Raw genomic sequence first — 21,788 nt, forward strand, 5'->3', positions numbered from 1 at the left:
AGGATAAGTTCATCCGAGTCACCAGCCTCAGAAATCGCAGGTTAACAGCAGCTCAGATTAGAGACCAGGTCAATGCCACACAGAGTTCTAGCAGCAGACACATCTCTAGAACAACTGTTAAGAGGAGACTGTGTGAATCAGGCCTTCATGGTAGAATATCTGCTAGGAAACCACTGCTAAGGACAGGCAACAAGCAGAAGAGACTTGTTTGGGCTAAAGAACACAAGGAATGGACATTAGACCAGTGGAAATCTGTGCTTTGGTCTGATGAGTCCAAATTTGAGATCTTTGGTTCCAACCGCCGTGTCTTTGTGCGATGCAGAAAAGGTGAACGGATGGACTCTACATACCTGGTTCCCACCGTGAAGCATGGAGGAGGAGGTGTGATGGTGTGGGGGTGCTTTGCTGGTGACATTGTTGGGGATTTATTCAAAATTGAAGGCATACTGAACCAGCATGGCTACCACAGCATCTTGCAGCGGCATGCTATTCCATCCGGTTTGCGTTTAGTTGGACCATGATTTATTTTTCAACAGGACAATGACCCCAAACACACCTCCAGGCTGTGTAAGGGCTATTTGACCATGAAGGAGAGTGATGGGGTGCTGCGCCAGATGACCTGGCCTCCACAGTCACCGGACCTGAACCCAATCGAGATGGTTTGGGGTGAGCTGGACCGCAGAGTGAAGGCAAAAGGGCCAACAAGTGCTAAGCATCTCTGGGAACTCCTTCAAGACTGTTGGAAGACCATTTCAGGTGACTACCTCTTGAAGCTCATCAAGAGAATGCCAAGAGTGTGCAAAGCAGCAATCAAAGCAAAAGGTGGCTACTTTGAAGAACCTAGAATATGACATATTTTCAGTTGTTTCACACTTTTTTGTTATGTATATAATTCCACATGTGTTAATTCATAGTTTTGATGCCTTCAGTGTGAATCTACAATTTTCATAGTCATGAAAATAAAGAAAACTCTTTGAATGAGAAGGTGTGTCCAAACTTTTGGTCTATACTGTATATTGCACCCCTCAATCAGTATTTTGTGAAAGCAGGTATATAGAATCCCTTAAACAATATTTGGTGGAAGCAGGTATATCGCACCCCTCAATCTGTATTTTGTGGAAGCAGGTATATCAATCCCCTTAATCAGTATTTGGTGAAAGCAGGTATATCGCAAGCCTCAATCAGTATTTGAGGGAAACAGGTATACAGAACCCCTTAATCAATATTTGGTGGAAGCAGGTATATCGCACCCCTCAATCAGTATTTTGTGGAAGTAGATTTATAGAACAACTTAATGAATATTTAGTGGAAACAGTTATATCGCACCCCTCAATCAGTATTTTGTGGAAGCAGGTATATCACACACCTCAATTTGTATTTTGTGGAAGCAGGTATACAGAACCCCTTGATCAATATTTGGTGGAAGCAGGTATATCGCAACCTTCAATCTGTATTTTGTGGAAGCTGGTATATCGAACCCCTTAATCAGTATTTTGTGGAAGCAGGTGTATCGCAGGCCTCAATCAATATTTGGTGGAAACAGGTATATCAATCCCTTTAATCAGTATTTTGTGGAAGCAGGTATATCGCACCCCTCAATCATTATTTTGTGGAAGCAGGCATATAGAACCCCTTAATCAATTTTTGTGGAAGCAGGTATATCGCACCCCTTAATCTGTATTTTGTGGAAGCAGTTATATCGCAACCCTCAATATGTAATTTGTGGAAGCAGGTATATCAAACCCTGTATTCAGTATTTTGCGAAAGCAGTTATATAGAACCCCTTAATCTATATTTGGTGGAAGCAGGAATATCGCACCCCTCAATTAGTATTTTGTGGAAGCAGGTATATCAAACCCCTTAATCAGTATTTTTCGGAAGCATTTGTATCGCAGGCCTCAATCAACATTTGGTGGAAGCAGGTATATCAATCCCCTTAAAAAGAATTTTGCGGAAGCGGGTATATCAATCCCCTTAATCAGTATTTGTGGAAGCAGGTATATAGAACCCCTTAATCAATATTTGGTTAAAGCAGGTATATCGCACCCCTCAATCTGTGTTTTGTGGAAGCAGGTATATCAAACCCCTTAATCAGTATTTTGCAGAAACATTTGTATCGCAGGCCTCAAACAATATTTGGTGGAAGCAGGTATATCAATTCCCTTAATCAGTATTTTGTGGTAGCAGGTATATCAATCCCCTTAATCAGCATTTATGGAGGCATGTATATAGCACCCCTTAATCAATATTTGGTAATAGCAGGTATATCGCACCCCTCAATCTGTATTTTGCGGAAGCAGGTATATAGAACCCCTTAATCAATATTTGGTGGAAGCAGGTATATCGCACCGTTCAATCTGTATTTTGTGGAAGCAGGTGTATCGCACCGTTCAATCTGTATTTTGTGGAAGCAGGTATATCAAACCTCTTAATCAGTATTTTGTGGAAGCAGGTATATTGCACCCCTCATCAGTATTTTGTGGGAGCAGGTGTATTGCAGGCCCCAATCAATATTTGGTGGAAGCAGGTATATCAATCCCCTTTATTAGTATTTTGTGGAAGCAGGTGTATCGCAGGCCTCAATCAATATTTGGTGGAAGCAGGTATATCAATCCCCTTAATCAGTATTTTGTGGAAGCAGGTATATCGCACCCCTCAATCAGTATTTTGTAGAAGCAGGCATATAGAACCCCTCAATCAATATTTGATATATGTTTGAATGTTCGGCAAATTTCGAACAAGCAAAGTTCGATGCGAAACGACCGCCGGTGCGAACCGCAAGGCCATCTCTAACTAGGATAGGCCATCAATATTAGAGGTTCCAACTCTCCACACCTTCACTGAGCCTCTGTTTGAATGGGCCACAGCTATCAGAAAAGTACTGTGACCTCCTCTTAGTATTCTGAGTGGAGGACAATCCTTTATGGACCACAATATGACTTATTATGGTATGGGGAATGTGCAAGTACAACAGGGATTTGAGGAACGTATGTATTAATATCACTCCTGAGATAGCAAGCAGGTGAACAGTAGTCAAACAGCTAATCGGCAGTGGTACCTGGAGTCAGACTCCGACCAATATGATATTGACGATATTTTCTGAGGATAGTCCATCAATAATGGAAACAGGACAGCCCCTTTAATTAATGTTTAATTAATAACAGAGAATTGTTCATCAAAAAAGCAGTGTTACCACAGCATCCGCTGTTCGCTAATGTGACTAATAACGTATCTATCATTTAGACAGACATTTTTAGGGGACTCCTGAATGTCTCTTCAACTTTATGTTAATAGATTCAGGTATTGTTTCATGTCTGGCCATGTCCTCTTCATTATAAAGACTATTTTGCATTTTTCTAATATATTGTGTATGAGTTGGGAAGGTTTTGGTGCCTAGTAGTGTGGAGCGAGCATCGCGATGCTCAGCTGAATACCTCTTGTGTACGAGCACGATGTATGATTCACTGTATTTAAATCCAATTTAGCCTCTATTTCTGAAAATTTTCTGCCAAGATTTGAACTCACAACCCTTTACATTAGTGACAAGGACTTTAACCACTCAGCTATAAAGCTGAATGATAAACTGAGGCAGAAGAACCTCATAGTAGTTTGTCATGTAGTAAGTATTCCTATACAGCATAAATATTATTTCATATTTCAGTGCTGGTTAACATGTAGCTGTATAGTGTAGTGGTTAAGGTTCTTTGCTCTAATGTAGAAGGTTGTGAGTTCAAATCCTAGCAGAAATATTTCTGAAATAGAGGCTAAATTTAATATATAGATACTATATATAAGTTTTTAGCTATAATATATTTACATATATTATATATATATAATATATTATAATATATGTAAATATATTGTAGCTAAAAACATCAGCAGTAGTTTCCCACATATTATGCATTCATATATATATATATATATATATATATATATCAGAAGTATGATTTTATCTCTCTCTATATATATATATATATATATATATATATATATTTATTTATTTTTTTGTGATTACACATTTATTTTGTGCCATACATGTTTTATAATTACAAAAAAAATAAAAATGTTGCCTCTATTTATGAAATGTTTTTGCCAGGATTTGGAACTCACAACTATGTACATTAGAACCAAGAACTTAAACCACTACACTATACAGCTACATGTTGACTTGTGCCGAAATATGTAATAATACTTCTGCTGTATAGGAATATTTACTACATGACAAACTATTATGAGGTTTTTCTGACAGTTTATTATTCAGCTTTGTAGCTGAGAGGTTAAAGTCCTTGCCCCTAATGTAAAAGGTTGTGAGTTTAAATCCTGGCAGATTCTTTTTAGAAATAGAGGCTAAATTAGATTTAAATACACTTGGTGTCCGCATGCACTGACTCCATATATGGACATAGCTATGTATATATGGAGTCAGAGCAGGGACTTCTAAGCCGAGGACTCACACTAGGGGATTCCCTCACTGTACAGCGATCTTCTGCATAGACCTTAGTGGGACCCGGCACCTTCCCCTCTTCAGAGCAGGGGGTGTCTGGTTTAATGCTCGGTTTCTCCCAATGACTTCCATTGTGCTCTGTAGAGCACCCGAGCATCGCAAAGTGTTCTACTCTAGCAGCAGAGCACTCTGGTGCTCGACCAACACTAGTGCCTAGATTTATGCAAATAGTGTAAATTTCATAAAAATGGAGCATGTGGCATAATATATTTGGCTCATCTTGTGATGTATTTTAGGAACCTTTCCATAGGCAAGCTCATGATTTGCAGAACACATTTCTCTTTGAAGTCTGAAAGAATGGGAAAGTAGCAAAGACCCCAATTCCATGGTTCCTAAGTCCTCTTCCACCCATCATTGAATCTCAGATGGGTGCTATCCATGGTCTTCACCAACTGCTCACTCATCCATTGACTTTAATGTGTGTATTCACACATCAATGGTTTTCCATGAACATGGGGTCCGTGGTGACACCATGGAGGCATGATCTATTTTGTTCCTATTGCACATTATAGTCCATGGGTCCGGGAAAACCACGGACACGGATGACAACTGTGTGTAAGTCCATGGCTTTCACAGATAATTGGTAGAAGAAGCTCTGGAAACTAATTCTCAGCACAGCAGTGTCTGTGGAATATGGATGATAAACAGAGGGCAAAAAACGGACACTTGAACCAAACACAAATCCCTCATGGACATCTTCACGGATGTCATCATGGACATGTGAATGAGGACTAAGTGTCCTAGATTCCCGGCAACACATCTTTCCTTATCGAAGTAATCAGCCAAATCTTTCCAGTGCTGATCTCTGAAAAAATTGGGACCCAGTTCAGGAGCATCAGTAGCATCACCTGACTGTTGTGGCGCCCAACAGCAAATGATGTACTGTGCTAAAGGGATATTCTAACGAACATGGCAAATCCTGTTCTACAGGTGGGGCTCATCCGATTGCGGTGTCCGTAACTCCACAAATCTAAAATACAGAAAACCATAGATGAGGCTCTCGGCTCCTATTCATTCCTCTTGTGGCCATATCACTGAGTTTTCCAGAGCAACAGTGTCCAAAGAAACCACCAGGTATCAGACACTTAAGAAATATGCTATGTATATGCCACAAATGTAATTAATTAAAATACTCCTTTAATCCAGTAACTATATTAGAGGCAGATTTAGAGTTATGACCAAGATAAGAGTAAACGCTAAGGGGAGGCTTACATTTCTGAATTGTTTAGCTCAGCATGCTCAATGCATCCATCATCAGCCTCCCCTAAAAATCACTACGCAGGGCACTGCACATGCGCAGGTTTGCCAAGCGAGGGGTATTTTTATTGGGGCTTTTGATGGACATCTCAGGTCACATGAGCCACATTAACCTCTGTGTTTAGGGCCGGATGGTCATGTAGAAGACTGCACTAACCACATGGTGGTGACCGCTAGTGTTGAAAAAAATGAAGTCAAACAAATTGACTTTGATCCGAATTCCAGTAAGAAAAAAATTCACGTGAAGCCAAATTTTCTCGTGCTTCGTGGTAATGAATAAAATTTCCCTGAAATGGTGGTAAAAACAAAAAAATACATACTCACCTCATCCATTTGTGTGCGAAGAGGCTGTCGCAGATACTGTGCAAAACTTTGCAAAGGAATTACTTTGCTACAAAGGGCAAAGTAATGTGCTTCGTGACAAAGTAATTTGTCACAAAGCAAATTTCTTTGTGAAATTCTGCGAAGCAGACAGAACTAATTTTCCATAACTTCTCTCATCTCTAGTGACCACAATGCTTTCCAAAGAAAGAGGTCACCACATATATTCGTAAATATCTTGTGATTCTGTGTACACCACCATAGGGAAAATAATTTATAAATCTCCCAACCTCTTTAAAGTCTTACTTATTTCATAACACATTAGTATACACATAGAAATGTGGTTGCCTGAAGAAGAACTCTACAAAAACCTTTTCATGTGAGATGTGGGACCTAGATTGCCTTTTCTCCTCTTGTTTTGGTGGCCAAGCTTCGTATTACTGTTTGCTTATAGCCCTGCACGAGTAATACCATCACGAAGGCTACCTAGAAATCAGCTGTACATACAGCAAACCTTACAAAGTAGACCTTCAAAGTCAAAGAGCAATATTTACCTAAGCAATCCAAGGAGCCAAATTCAATAACCTCAATTGCTAAAAATTCCTCTGGCAGAAGCCAGAATTCCTGGCAGAAGATCTGCAAAATGGAAAACTGGGCCAGCAAAAACACACAGGAAACTCAAACTGACAGCACTGTGTGTAGCTTGGCTGGTTACCTCGATCAGTTTTTTAATTAATGGACGTGATTCAGATGTTAATATGAAGGATCCTCATGGTTCCAGTCCTGTCATGTCCTATTATTCAGGTGGAGGTGGACAGATGAACGGTTTTATTTAGTACCGAGACGTTGATTGCACATAGCTGAGATCGTCAATGTGTGGGCTCAACCAGGAGAAGGAATTACTTTGTGAATGCAGGAATTCTTATTTTTGTTCATGATGACATTGGAAGATGCAAACTCAGTTGAAGTTGAATTCATCCTTTCCCGTTTTGGACTCTGTGACTCAACAAGTTTACTCAGTGCATGCTGAGGAAAATTCATAGTGAGTTTCTATTTTTTGCCTAAACTATTACTTGTTTTATGCAGGTAATTTTACATAGACATCATGTCCGTAGAGAAAAGCAAAGGCAACATTTCAAACAGTTTTCCATCTGCATCTGCTGCTTGCTATTGTGGTTAATGACCCGTCCAGCTTTCTATTGTAGTAGGGGACATATCAAGGTCCTCACTTAAAGTCTGCATGAGCAGGTTTAGTTGATTTGCAGTTTACAGTGGATAATGAGGCAGATTTACTATTACTGGTTTATTTTTGGCTTGCACAATGTGCAATATGCTGCTTCAGTTGTGTGTGAGTTATTAATTTTGGCGCACAGCAGTATATAAACCTTCCAAACATGGGTCTCTTTGCACCAAAATGGGATCAGTTTTAGTTTAGGCCAACTAACTGCATTTTCTTTCCTCGCCAACTTTTTGCAGCAGAAATGATAGTTGAAAGTTTCATAAAGCATTGAAAAGCAAATTTAAAAGTGACAACCAATATGGCTGTACTGTTGCCACATTTGGAAAATTGGTCACAGCAGCTTAATTTAAAAATGCTAGTATATCTAGTAAGACAGTTTTCGGAATCTGGCTGGTGCTCAAGCATTTAGTGAAATATGTCAAATTGTAAAATCCTCTATTTAATCAGTTACTCAGTCAAATAATTTGTCAAGTGTCAAATGTGTCTCAAACTGGTAAAACACCACAGGAGTGGAATCCGGATTGAAGGCAACTGACCTACAGGGCAGGACAAACACAAACATGTACCTTGAACATGTTCAGACTTGGATCAAGCCTTCAGGAACCCAGACATAGAGAGACATGGACTTTGATTAGCCCTTCTGGAACCCAGACACACACAGATGGAGTTTGAACTGGTTCAGACTTGGATCAAGACTCCAGTAACCCAGAAATACAGAAGAATACCAAACAGTAACAACTGCAAGGACCAGTGCACACATGACACAAACTTCTGGAATCTGAACACATCAGAAATAGCAAACAGATATGGTGAAAACTTCTGGAATCCATACATACTGGGCAGGTACAAGCAGATATGAGGCAAGGCTTCAGAAACATAACTGAGACTTAATAGGCAACACAGCCTGCAGAAGGGTAACTGCTAAGCAGTGGCACGCCTAAGGTGTTTGGCACCCGGGGCAGGTCCTTTCTCTGACCCCCCCCCCCAATACCCAATGTTTCCCATCACAGTAGTATTGCCCTCATTGTACAACCTTCACAGTAGTATGTCCAGATATGTGATCCCTAATAATATCCACATTGGGCACTCTCACAGTAGTTATACCCCCACTGTGCCCCCTCACAGTATTTAAACCCACATTGTACAACCTTCACAGTAGTTATGCCCACATTGTGCCTCCATTAAAGTATGTATCCCTTCATTGTGCCCCTTCACAGTAGTTATGTCCTCATTGTGCCCCCCTCACAGTAGTAATGCCTTTTGTGTCCCCTTCACAGTAGTAATACCCTCTGTGCCCCCTTCACAGTAGTAATGCACTCTGTGTCCACTTCACAGAGTGCATTACTACTGTGAAGTAATGCCCTCTGTGTACCTTCACAATAGTAATGCCCTAGGGGCCCCTTCACATTAGTAATGCCCTTTCTGCCCCTTTACAGTAGTACTGCTCATTGTTCCCCTTTCATAGTAGTAATGCCTACTCTGTTCTCCATAACAGTTATGTCCCTTCACAGGAGTAATGCACTCAGTGCCCCCTTCTCAGTAGTAAAGCCCTCTGTGCCCCCTTCATAGTAGTGATGCCCACTCTGTGCCCCATAACATTTATTCCCAGTCACAGGAGTAATGCCCTCTGTGCCCCCTTCATATTAGTAATGCCCATTTTGCCCCTTCACAGTAGTAATGCCCTCTGTGCCCCCTTCATAGTAGTAATGCCCACTCTGTGCCCCATAACATCTACCCCTCTTCACAGGAGTAATGCCCTCAGTGCCCCCTTCATAGTAGTAATGCCCATTGTGCCCCCTTCACAGTAGTCATTTCCGTTGTGCCCCTTCACAGTAGTAATGCCTATTGTGCCCTTTCATAGTAGTAATACCCATTATGCTCCCTTCACAGTAGTAATGCCAATTGTGCTCCCTTCATAGTAGTAACTTCTGCTCTGTAACCCATAACAGTTATGCCCCTTCACAGTAGTAATGCCCATTGTGCCCCCTTCACAGTAGTAATGCCCATTGTGCCCCCTTCACATTAGTAATGCCCATTGTGCCCCCTTCACAGTAGTAATGACCATTGTGCCCACTTCACATGAGCAATGCCCATTGTGCCCACTTCACAGGAGTAATGCTGACTCTGCCCCATAACAGTTATGCCCCTTCACATTAGTAAAGCCCTCTGTGCCCCTTTCACAGTAGTAATGCCCATTGTGCCCTTGAGATATTAATTATGCCCGTTGTGCTCCCTTCATAGTAGTAATGCCCACTGTGCCCCCTCATAGAAGTAATGCCCACTGTGCCCCCTCATAGTAGTAATGCCCTCTGTATTAATAATAATAATAATAATAAAAAGATAACTACTCACCTTGTCCCTTTCCTGATGCTCAGATTCAGCTATCCCCTGCAGACACAGATTTCTCTGCAGCACTGTGTGGGAGGAGTACAGGCAGATTCCCAGGCTGCAGGCTCCTCCCCCACAGGCCAGCAGCACGATCTGTGCCTGCAGACTGAATGGTGGAGCAAGGAGCAGAAGGCTTCCTGCTTTACCATTCTGTGCGCCACCAGCCTGAAGAAAAGGAGCATGGGGAGCTGGGCAGTCAGTGAGTCGCAGGGCTGGCCCTTGCTAATCTTGTCCCCCCCCCAGTCTCCTGCCCCCCTTAATCATACCCTGTCACCTTTGCCCAGTCCCCTGCCCCCTTTAATCATACACTGTCACCCTTACCCAGTCCCCTGCCCCTCAATTAGTCCCTGCCCCACTAAAATTCAGGGTGACAGACACTGGGTATGATTAAGGGGGCAGGGGACTGGATAAGGGTGACACTGGGTATGATTAAGGGGCAGAGGTCTGGCTCTGGGTGACACTGGGTATGATTCAGGGGGGCAGGGGATTGGGCAATGGTGACAGGGTATGATTAAGGGGGGCAGGAGACTGGCTATAGGTGACACTGGGTATGATCAAGGGCCTTATAATGTGCCAGTAAAAATGGACCCCCATAATGCCCCCCCATCATGTGCCAGTATCAAGTGCCTCTCTCCCCCCCTACATGTCCCAGTATCATAGTGCCATCTCACCCCCCCTCCCAAAGTGCCAGTATCAAGTGCCTCTCTCCTTGCCACCCCCATGTGCCAGTATCATAGTGCCAAACCCTCCCCCATGTGCCAGTATCAAGTGCCAAACCCCCCTATGTGCCAGTATCAAGTGCCTCTCTTCTCCCCCCTATGTCCCAGTATCATAGTGCCATCTCCCCCCCCAAAAAGTGCCAGTATAAAGTGCCTCTCTCCCCCCATATGTCCCAGTATCATAGTGCCATCCACCCCCCAAAAGTGCCAGTATCAAGTGCCTCTCTCCTTCCCCCCCTCCATGTGCCAGTATCATAGTGCCACCCCCCCATGTGCCAGTATTAAGTGCCCCTCTCCTTCCCACCCCCCATATGTGCCAGTATCATAGTGCCATCTCCCCCCCCCATGTGCCAGTATCATAGTGCCAACCCCCCCATGTGTCAGTATCAAGTGCCTTTCTCCTTCCCCCCATGTGCCAGTATCATAGTGCCAAACCCCCCCATGTGCCAGTATCAGGTGCCAACCCCCCCATGTGCCAGTATCAGGTGCCAACCCCCCCCCCCATGTGCCAGTATCAAGTGCCTCCCGCTCCCCCCATGTGGCAGTAACAGTCGGGTATTAAAAAAAAAACCACACACACTTACCTTCATGTCAGTGATGCGATGCAGGCCTCTTCCGGCCTGTATGTCCATATATGGAGTTAGTGCTTGTGTATTCTAATTTAGCCTAAATTTCAGAAAAGTTTCTGCTGGGACTCGAACCCATGATCTTCTGTATCAGAGGCAAGGCACTTAACCACACAGCTATAAGAGCTGCATACCACAGACTGAAAAAACATGAGACTTCTACTGTAGACTCGTTTATAGCTTTGATAGCTAGTGTACATCCATACACATGACAGCTGCCCCAGCGCACTCAGCCTGCTATATCTCTATATATGATAGCTGCCCCAGCACACCCAGCTCTGCTACATCTATACACATGACAGCTGCCCCAGCACACCCAGCCTGCTACATCTATACACATGACAGCTGCCCCAGCACACTCAGCTCTGCTATATCTCTATATATCTATCTACTTTATAGTAATACTTAGAGAGATATATAGCAGAGCTGAGTGTGCAGGGACAGCTGTCATGTGTATAGATGTAGCAGAGCTGGGTGTGCTGGGGCAGCTGCCATATATAGAGATATAGTAGAGCTGAGTGTGCTGGGGCAGCTGTCATATAGAGACATAGCAGTGCTGGGTGTGTTGGGGCAGCTGTCATGTATATAGATGTAGCAGAGCTGCGTGTGCTGGGGCAGCTGTCATATAGAGATATAGCAGTGCTAGGTGTGTTGGGGCAGCTGTCATGTGCATAGATGTACACTGGCTATAACAGAGTCTACAGTAGAAGTCTCTTTTTTTTTTTCAGTCAGTGGCTATGTAGCTCTTATAGCTTTGTGGGTAAGTGCTTTGCCTCTGATACAGAAGGTTGTGGGTTTGAATCCAGGCAGACACATCTCTCTCTCTCTCCTAGCTCTCTCTACTATACTGTTCCTGGTCTTGGCTGGGGTGAGCTTATGGCTGAGGAAAACAACGGGATGCTCCTCCTGTCTGTCTAATTTACAGACACGTGGCAGCTTATTCTGAAAAGTAATCTGAAAGTGTAGGTACTGTGGGGGTTCGCTCTGGTAGGAAGGGTAAGCGGACGCAGTACAGAGGCAAAAACCAGTTGGTAAAGCAAAACTTTAGTGTTTTTTCACACATAGGCAAAAACAAAATGACAGTTCAAATGGCCAGGTACTCTCTCTCCACTATACTGTACCTGGTCTCGGCTGGGGTGAGCTTACGGCTGAGGAAGACATCGGGATGCTCCTCCCTTTTGACTTCCTGGGACAGTACAGCACCAAGGCCTACTTCGGAGTCATCCGTCTGTACTATAAATTTCTGCTTGAAGTCGGGCGTTCCCAAAACCGGGGACCCACACAGGGCCGACTTCAAAGCGGAGTAAGCCTCTTCCACCTGATGATCCCAGTGAACCATCACGGACTTATGTCCCCTCGAGTCCTGTCAATGGCGCGGCTATCATAGCAAAATGGGGGACGAACCTCATGTAATAGCCCACCATCCCCAGGAACGACTTTACTTGCCTAGAGGTGGCAGGTCGGGGCCTATTCCGTATCCCCTCTATTTTGTTTACTTGGGGTTTGATGACTCCGCGCCCAGACATACCCTAGGTATTTAGTCTCCTCTAGCCCTATCGTACATTTCTTTGGGTTAGCTGTTAGTCCAGCCTTCCGAAGGGAGTCCACTACGGCCTGTACTTTGGGCAGATGACTTTCCCAGTCGGTACTGTGTATCACAATATCATCTAGGTAAGCTGAGGCCTACCGCCGATGTGGACGAAGCACAATGTCTATTAGACATTGAAAAGTGGCGGGGGTGCCATGCAGACCAAAGGGTAACATCTTATACTGATACAACCCCTCAGGTGCGATGAAGGCAGTTTTCTCTTTGGCAGCCTCCATTAAGGGCACCTGCCAGTACCCTTTCGTGAGGTCCAAAACAGAAAAATACCGTGTTTGTCCTAACTTCTCGATTAGCTCATCCACCCGGGGCATGAGATATGCATCGAATTTAGATATTTAGTTCAGCTTACGGAAATCGTTACAAAACAGTAACGTTCCGTCCTGCTTGAGTATTAAGACTATAGGACTGGTCCACTCACTTTTAGACTCCTTGATGACGTCTAGCCGCAGCATTAGCTGCACTTCCTCTGAGATGGCTCGTCGCCGAGCCTCGGGTACCCAGTATGGCTTTAACCAAACTTTTGCCTGAGGCTCAGAGACAATGTCATGCCGGATTGCGGAAGTGCGTCCAGGGAGGTTAGAGAACACATCCGTGTTCCGACTAATGAACTCTCTGGCCTCTTGAGCCTGTTTAGAGGAGAGGCAGTCAGCAATTTTTACTGTGGCAACCGCTTCCCTTGCATCAGACAGAGGGGTCGGAACCAGTGATGGCCAGTTCGCAGTGTTTGCCGATGAACGCATGCGATACCTCTGCATCACCAGACTTGGGAATAAAGATGGCAGATCGCATGTGTTCCTCGGCGAACACTGCGAACTGGCCATCACTGGTCGGAACCTCTTCCGCTAGAAAACCTGGCCGCTTCAGTACAGGTCTCCCTATCTTTCCAAGGTTTTAGTAAATTAACATGGTAAACCTGCTCTGGCTTTTGCTGCCCTGGCTGCCTTTTCTGCTGGCCCAGGTGTCCCCCAAGAACATGTTGGTGGGCTAACTCCAACACGAGCTTGCGATATGCCTTGGGCACCACCAACTGTTCAATATGCTCACCCCGTAGTTGATTTACCCGGTACAGCATCTCCTGTTGAACCATAAAACGGGGGAACATAGACTCGGCCCCCGGTTGTTGCGGCTCACCCTCAACTACTACCACATTTTCCCAGGCCCGAGATAGTCGGGTCCTGGTGCTGTGCTGTACCAAAATTGTTTCCAGAGACGTTGAGGTCTGCCAACTCCGGACCCGGCGGCAAATCCTCCATGTCTCCCACCATTACATTCAGTGGGGTTGGCTCCCCCCTTCCACCACAGTGGCTGCCACCCCTACTGCTGGCCCTTCGGCCGCAGGTTTCCAGGGTTCCGGTTTCCCCCTTGAGCAAGGCCATTCTATTGGGGCTGCTCCTGCCCCATGGGTATCGGTGACTCTCTCGCCTCAGGCCACAGTGACGGTAAACCGGGGAAGTCTCTCCAAATTATTAGTTCATAATGTAACTTTGTGGTAAAGGCCACCCTTATAAGTCCACCTACCAGCCACCGTGGATAGAGACACCAGGGCGGTGGGATAGTCCTTTAAGTCTCCATGGATGCACACAATGCCGATTTTTCAGCCAGTATACTCAGTGGGCCGCACCAGGGCAGCTCTTACCAGGGACACCAGGCTCATTGAGTCCAGCAGCGCCACCGCCAGGGTATATCCCACTTGCACCTGGCCCAGGTGACTATTGTCTATTGTCTCGGGGGTTCCGGTTGCACACAGCCTCCTGGCATACATTGAGGGGCGGTAGCCATAGTTAGTGTCCATGGGTTCCCTCTGATGGGGACAGTCGGCCCTTATGTGACCAGGCTTTTGACAACGCCAACAGACCATCGGAGCTGGGTCTGTAAGGAGTATATCCCTAGCAGGTTTTGCTGGCACCGGCCGCCTGGTCGAGGGTGGAGATTTCCGGGGTTTAACTGGCCCCCTCCCAAAAGAATCCCCCTGTAGATTTCTGTTGGCTTCATAGCACTCTACCAGGTTGACCATCTGTAGGGCATTACCAGGGTACACAAGGGACAACCTCAGCCAATTGGTCTTGGGGTAACTTCTTCCTCATGGCCACCTTTTCGAATACCGCCAGATAGTTCTTGACGTCGTCCAAGGGGGTCATCTTAGGGATCGCCGCACGGACAGCTTTCTGGGCATCGTGGATGTTCTGGGACACTCCTGCCGCTTGTAACGCCATCATATGCTGTAATAGCAGCTGGTTGGTTTCCTGCTGCTGCATGTTAGCCTCCCGCTCATGGGTGTCCGCAGAAATTTTTCCAGGGGGGGCATAATTTTATTGACATCTATGCTCTGTTTGTTTCTGAGAATGTAATGAAGGGGAGGGGCATATTCATATAATAACGCATGAGCTGTGCAGTGGCGGATCCAGAGCCTGGTCTCGGGAGGGGCACTTCCAGATTATTTTCTGTCTGCCGCCACAAAACAATGGTGCTTATAGAACAGACTACACAGTGTAGCGGTATACTGTATATTGTGTGGCACAGTGTAGGCTATATGTGTATAACATAAACATATTTCACATGAAAACTTACAATTACTTGGCTTGGCCCTTGGGGATCTCGGACACCACTTCAACACTTGGCTGGGGGGCTTGGCGAAGCTGATGTTGTGTTTTATCCTAATGAGAAAGATTTCATAATAAGGATTTGGAGAAGGGGCAAAGGAATAGCAGAGCAGGGAGAGGATGGTGCTGCTACTAGGGAGTCATACCATGTGGGAGTAATAAAGCCCACCATAATGCCCCCCAGTAGAAATAATTCTCCTTATAATGTGACAGTGCAAAAAATACCCCCTTGTAATGCCCCCAGTTGAGCTAATGTCCCCATAGTGCCCCCATAATGTGCCAGTATAAAATACCCCTATATAGTGCCCCCAGTAAATGCCTCCATAGTGCTCCTCTCCTCCCTTCCTCCTAGTGCCCCCCATAATGTACCAGTATAAAATGCCCCAGTAGATACCCTCAGTGTCCCCCATAATTTGCAAGTATAAAATACACCTTCTTAGTGCCCCTGTAGATGACCCTATAGTACTCCTCTCTGCCCTTCCTCATAGTACCCACCATAATGTGTCCCAGTATAAAATTCTACTGTACAGAGCCCCTCATATAAAATACCCCTTCTTTGTGGCCTCAGTAGATGCCCCTATAGTGACCCCAATAATGTGCCAGTAATAACAGCCCCCCATCATGTGCCAGTAATAACAGCCCCCCATCATGTGCCAGTAATGTCAGCCCCCCATTATGTGCCAGTAATGACAGCCCCCCCATTATGTGCCAGTAATGACAGCCCTCTATTATGTGCCAGTAATGACAGCCCCCCTATTATGTGCCAGTAGCCAGAGCCCCCCATTATGTGCCAGTAGCCAGAGCCCCCCATTATGTGCCAGTAGCCAGAGCCCCCCATTATGTGCCAGTAGCCAGAGACCCCCATTATGTGCGAGTAGCCACCAGTATTGTACACAAAAAAACACTTATACTTATCTCCTTGGCAGCGATGCGATGCAGGCCTCTTCCGGCCTGTGTCCCGCGCTGTACGGCTTAGGTGGCGCGATGACGTCATCGCGCCGCCTGTGCCGGCCTCTGATAGGCTGCCGGCCTAGTGCCGGCAGCCTATCAGAGGAAGGGAAAGGGACACGCCTCTCCCTCCCCTGCCTCAGCACAGTCATCTGTATCGCTGTCCTGAGGACGGTGATACAGATGACTATGGAGATTAACGCCTCCACAATGTTAGCGTTTATCTCCCTGTGCCCCGCCGCCACCCCCCCACTTCTGAGCAGCTCGGGGGGGGGGGGGAATTGCCCTGTTGCACCCCCCCTTGATCCGTTAGTGCTGCAGAGCAGAGGCAGAACTCTGTTCACAGATTTCCAGGTCCCCATGGGGGGGGGGGGCACTTGCCCCCCCTGCGGACGCCCATGCTCCCGCTGCTGCAAGTTAGCCTCCATGAGGGCTTTCATGACCGCCTCCATTTTGTCAGGGGACACTGGTCGTAACCTTGCCGCTGCTGAGCCCAGCTGTCTTTTAAGGACAGCTAGGGGTTGTCAAAACCCAGACCGGCACTTAAATTCCAGTCCGGTGTTTGACCCCACCTGGCTGCAAATCAACCGAGCAGCAAACTCTGGGAGGAAAATACCTGTCCTCCCAGACCATACCCTTCACTGTGTCACAGTACGCCTTGCTTTTATGCTGCCCTAAAAGCTCACCTAGTTCTACTGCAAGACTATCCTTCCTTCTTGAACATAGCCTAGAAAGCTGAAATGCACTTCATTCATGTTAGTCCCATAATAAGCCACCAATGTTGGTTTCTCCTTTTTTTTTCTACCACAGGTATTGAAGGCCATCAAGTAAATAAAGTCCCGATAAGGCACAAGTATATGTCTAATCTTTTATCAGTTGTGAAACAGTAGCTGGAAATAGTATTAGCCGGCTGAGTTTATTTTGGACTTTTGTCTCTATGAATAGGTATCATCTCTCACTATTGTAACCCAAGACTCTTACTAGTAAACAAAAGCTAAACTCTAATTTAATTTCCAACTCCAGTCCCACTGTCCGTCAGACCAGCCATAAGACTTCTCTACGCAGGGGGAGATTTATCAAGACGGGTGCTTCCTAGAAGATGCGCCTAATTTATGATGACTAAATGCTTAGGTGACCCAAGGCTAAATGGATGGCGTTGTACTCACAGTTTATTTACAATTAGTCGTCCGACTATAAATCGCGATTTATAGTCAGCGACTAATTGCAAATAACCTAATTAATAGTGAGGTGCATGCCTTGTCATAAATAAGGCACATCCACCGTCAGTCCATGCACTGGAACAGAAATCGATAACAGCTCAGACGTGCCGTAGATTTCTGGCTTCATTTGCACCAGAAAACTGGTGTAAATGAAGATACGTTTGTCTCGGCTATCGTCCATGTCCCTTTCCCTCCCACGCTGTGCTCCCTTTTGTAAAAACGGTGAGGAAGGCGTAAAAAGAGGCACTCTGGCTCTTTCTTTTTCAAAAAGTGGCCTTTAAAAAGTCCCAGTCCAGTGTCCAGTCCCATTTCCCTCTCCCTGGCCATGGCACTCCTGGTCACCAGCGACCTACTAGCCTGCTTCCTTAGAGCATTCTTGCTCTTGGCTTCTTAAAGCGCCAGTGGCACATCCAAATCCTTTCCCAGCCAACAGCTGGCAGTCTCTGTCTAGTTTAGTCACCCTGCCCAGTAGGAGGGTGCCTGAGCTCTAGGTTTTCTAGTCTATAGTGACCAGCAAAGGTATATAGTGATGAAACCAACCTCGCCACTGGGTGGTGGAGAAGCCTGGCTACCAGCCTCTTGCCTCAGGATTATGGCCCATACTAACTTTGAAGGAGAAGACAGACCGGCCACACAGCTTAAATCTGTGGAGCTGTTTTGGGCAGGAAAGCCATGCTTGCGGCCGATAAATGTGACTTCCATGGAATTTGGGAACCCCTGCTTGGATCTGGGTGATTTTGGGATATGTTGTTCACCCAGATCAGAGCTATCCATGGATGTATACATTATGGGGATATGTCGGGTTTTGAGGTGTTTGCTGTGTTTTGGGAAAAATGTGTGGTTTCTGTCTGTGAGTGATTAAGTTAGCCCATTGTGTTGGTAATTGTATTTTGTTTATTGCGTCAAAGACAATGCCAGTGTGTTTGTTAATTGCGTCACAGACAATGCCAGTGTGTTTGTTGAATAGGGTTAGTTTTGTGTTTAAACTGTACAGGATTGGCTGCTATGTCATGTCCTCAGTATGGCATGTGTATATAAGTAAATGCTGTGTGTTCAATAAAGAGTTCCTGTTTTTACCCTTCATCATGTTGAGGCTGGTGTTTGGGTAACTGATCGACACTGGGGATTTCTATACGCGGAAGATTTGCTATACTCCGGGCTATACTATTAGCTCTTGTAAGAGCTGTTCCTGCTCTCTGGATTTAGGACAGGTTCACCCACTGGAGCCTGGAGCCTTGTCGTAGGTCCAGGGTGGATAGGAGACGGTGAGACCTCAACCAAGCTTCGGCGGTTCGTGGGGTCTGCAGCGCTTATGGTGTCAAGTGGAGTGCTTGGAGTCCTCGGGAAGCGCTAGGAGCATCATTCGACGGAGGTACTGTCATGGTCTTACCTTCTTGCTGTTCTCCTTCGTTTGACATGTGCTGGCGGCCATCTTGGTTTCTGGGTTTCTTGTAGCCTCCCACCCTGCGGCTTCTCCTTCCCACTGGGAGGAGCTGGATGCCTAGCTCATATATATAGGAGGTCTGTGGCTTCAGTTCCTTGCTTGGTCCGCCTGTGTTCACATGCTTCTAAGACTGCTGCTGCTTCTGGTTCCTGATCCTGGCTTCGTCTGACTACCCTGCTGGTTCCTGATCCAGGCTTCGTCTGACTACCCTGCTGGTTCCTGATCCTGGCTTCGTCTGACTACCCTTCTGGTTCCTGACCTCTGGCTTCGCAAGACCCTGCTTCGGTTTAGCCATCCGTTTGGACTTTTGCCTCACAGCTTGATTTTCAATAAAGCCTTCTTATTTCCACTTATCTCTTGTTGTACGTCTGGTTCATGGTTCCATGACATTAGGACCAAGCCATGAATTCTGACGGTACAGGGCCATCCTCGCTACCTACGCTGGTTGCCAGACTTGATCAGCAGGATCACCTGTTGGGTCGGTTCGCTGTGGCGTTGCAAACCCTGCTTGAACGCACGGCTCATTTAGCTTCCGTTGCCGATGGGTCGGTTGTCGCTCCTGGGCCCGCTCCTACTGCCGCTCCGGTTGTTGCGCCAGAGTCTACCCCGACACCTGTTGCTGCGCCTGCGGTGTTTCGGGGTATGACCGGTTCTGCCCCCCTTCCACAGCGCTTTGGGGGAGAGCCAACTCAGTGCCGAGGTTTCCTTAACCAGGTGGGCATTTATTTCGAGTTGCTGCCACATGCCTTTCCTACTGAGAGATCAAAGGTGGGCTTCTTGATCTCGCTGCTCTCGGACAAGGCCTTGGCCTGGGCCAGCCCTTTATGGGAGAACAACAATCCGGTGGTTGCCGAGTTTTCCGGTTTTGTTGCTTCTCTTCGGAAGGTATTCGATGTGCCGGCTCGTGCTGCCTCTGCTGCGAAGCTCCTTATGTCCATCAGACAGGGTTCACGATCCGTAGCTGAATACGCCATTGAGTTTCGTACCCTGGCAGCAGAGGTGGGCTGGAATAATGAGGCTCTGGTCGCTGCTTTCTCTCATGGTCTCTCGGATGCCTTGAAGGATGAGGTTGCAGCTAAGGACCTACCAGTGGAGCTCGAGTCTCTTATTTCTTTCCTGATTTTGATTGACACCAGACTCAGGGAGAGACCTTCCTTTAAGGAGAGCCTGCGGAGGTCTTCTAACAGATTGGCGCCTACGTTTGCTGTCCCACCCGTGCCTCCCTCTCCTCCCACGCCTCCTGGGGATGACTTGTCTGGGGGTGAACCCATGCAGCTGGGGTTTGCTCGCCTGTCCGAGGGGGAGAGGGTACTCCGGAGACGCGAGGGCCGATGCATGTACTGTGGTCTCGGTGGGCATTTTCGGTTGGCATGCCCGAACCGTCCGGGAAACGCTCGCACCTGAGATCCTGTCGGGGGCAGATCTTGGGTGGAGTCTCCTCGTCCCCGGTTTCCCGTGTTGACAAACCACTGATTACTGTTGTCCTCTCCTGGGTCGGGGGCTCGGTGACGACCCAGGCGTTGGTGGACTCTGGTGCTGGTGGTTTGTTCATTGATAGTGTGTTCGCTGCCGCCAATTCCATTCCTCTGCAGCCTCGAGGTTCCCCACTGGCTCTTGAGGCGATAGACGGCAGACCCCTTCTGCCGCCACACGTGACTCAGGAGACCCTTCCAGTGGGGATGGCCATTGGTGCCGTTCACAGAGAGTCGGTCTGTCTCCAGGTTATTTCGTCTCCACACTACTCGGTGGTCTTGGGGTACCCCTGGCTCCAGAAGCATAATCCGACTTTCGATTGGAGATCGGCCGAGATCCTCTCGTGGTCACCGCAGTGTGGGGCTAGTTGCATCCATGGGCCTGTCAAGTTGCTGTGTACTTCCTCGGACTCTCTGTTGCCTCCTGAATACGAGGAGTACCGGGATGTATTCGATAAGGTGCGTGCGGTTGCCCTACCTCCGCACCGCCCATACGATTGTGCCATAGAGTTACAATCTGGTGCCGTTCCTCCTCGTGGCAAAGTCTATCCACTGTCGGTAGCGGAGAATGAGGCCATGGAGGAGTACGTGAGGGAGGCGCTTTCACGCGGACACATTCGCAAATCCTCGTCCCCGGCAGGGGCTGGATTTTTCTTTGTGAAAAAGAAGGGCGGTGAGTTGAGGCCTTGCATCGATTACAGGGGTCTCAATCGCATCACGATCAAGAACGCTTACCCGATACCCTTGATTTCCGAGCTGTTCGATCGCCTCAAAGGGGCCACGGTCTTTACCAAACTCGACCTGAGGGCGGCATATAACCTGGTAAGGATCAAGGCGGGCGATGAGTGGAAGACCGCGTTTAACACCAGGACCGGTCATTATGAATCCTTGGTTATGCCCTTTGGGTTGTGCAATGCGCCCGCAGTCTTCCAGGAATTCATCAACGATGTTTTCCGTGACCTGTTGCAGCAGTGTGTGGTGGTCTATTTGGATGACATCTTGGTATATTCTGAATCCATGGAGGCCCACATTCTGGATGTCAGACGAGTGTTGCAACGGTTACGAGAGAACAAGCTGTTCGGTAAGCTTGAGAAATGCGAATTTCACCGATCCCAGGTAACCTTCTTAGGTTACATCATTTCCGCTGAGGGGTTCTCCATGGATCCTGAGAAGGTTTCGGCTGTCTTACAGTGGCCCCAGCCCAGTGGTCTTCGTGCCCTGCAGCGCTTTTTGGGCTTCGCCAATTATTATCGGAAGTTCATCAGGGACTTTTCCATGCTAGCCAAGCCTCTCACGGATCTGACCAGGAAGGGCAGTAATCCCCAGGTCTGGCCGCTCGAGGCCATCCGAGCTTTTGAGGCTCTAAAGTCCGCCTTTGTGTCGGCTCCGATTCTGTCGCATCCCAACCCTGGGTTGCCTTTTGTCCTCGAGGTGGACGCGTCT

This window comes from Bufo gargarizans, chromosome 10 (assembly GCF_014858855.1).
Source record: "Bufo gargarizans isolate SCDJY-AF-19 chromosome 10, ASM1485885v1, whole genome shotgun sequence".
Classification (NCBI taxonomy): Eukaryota; Metazoa; Chordata; class Amphibia; order Anura; family Bufonidae; genus Bufo; species Bufo gargarizans.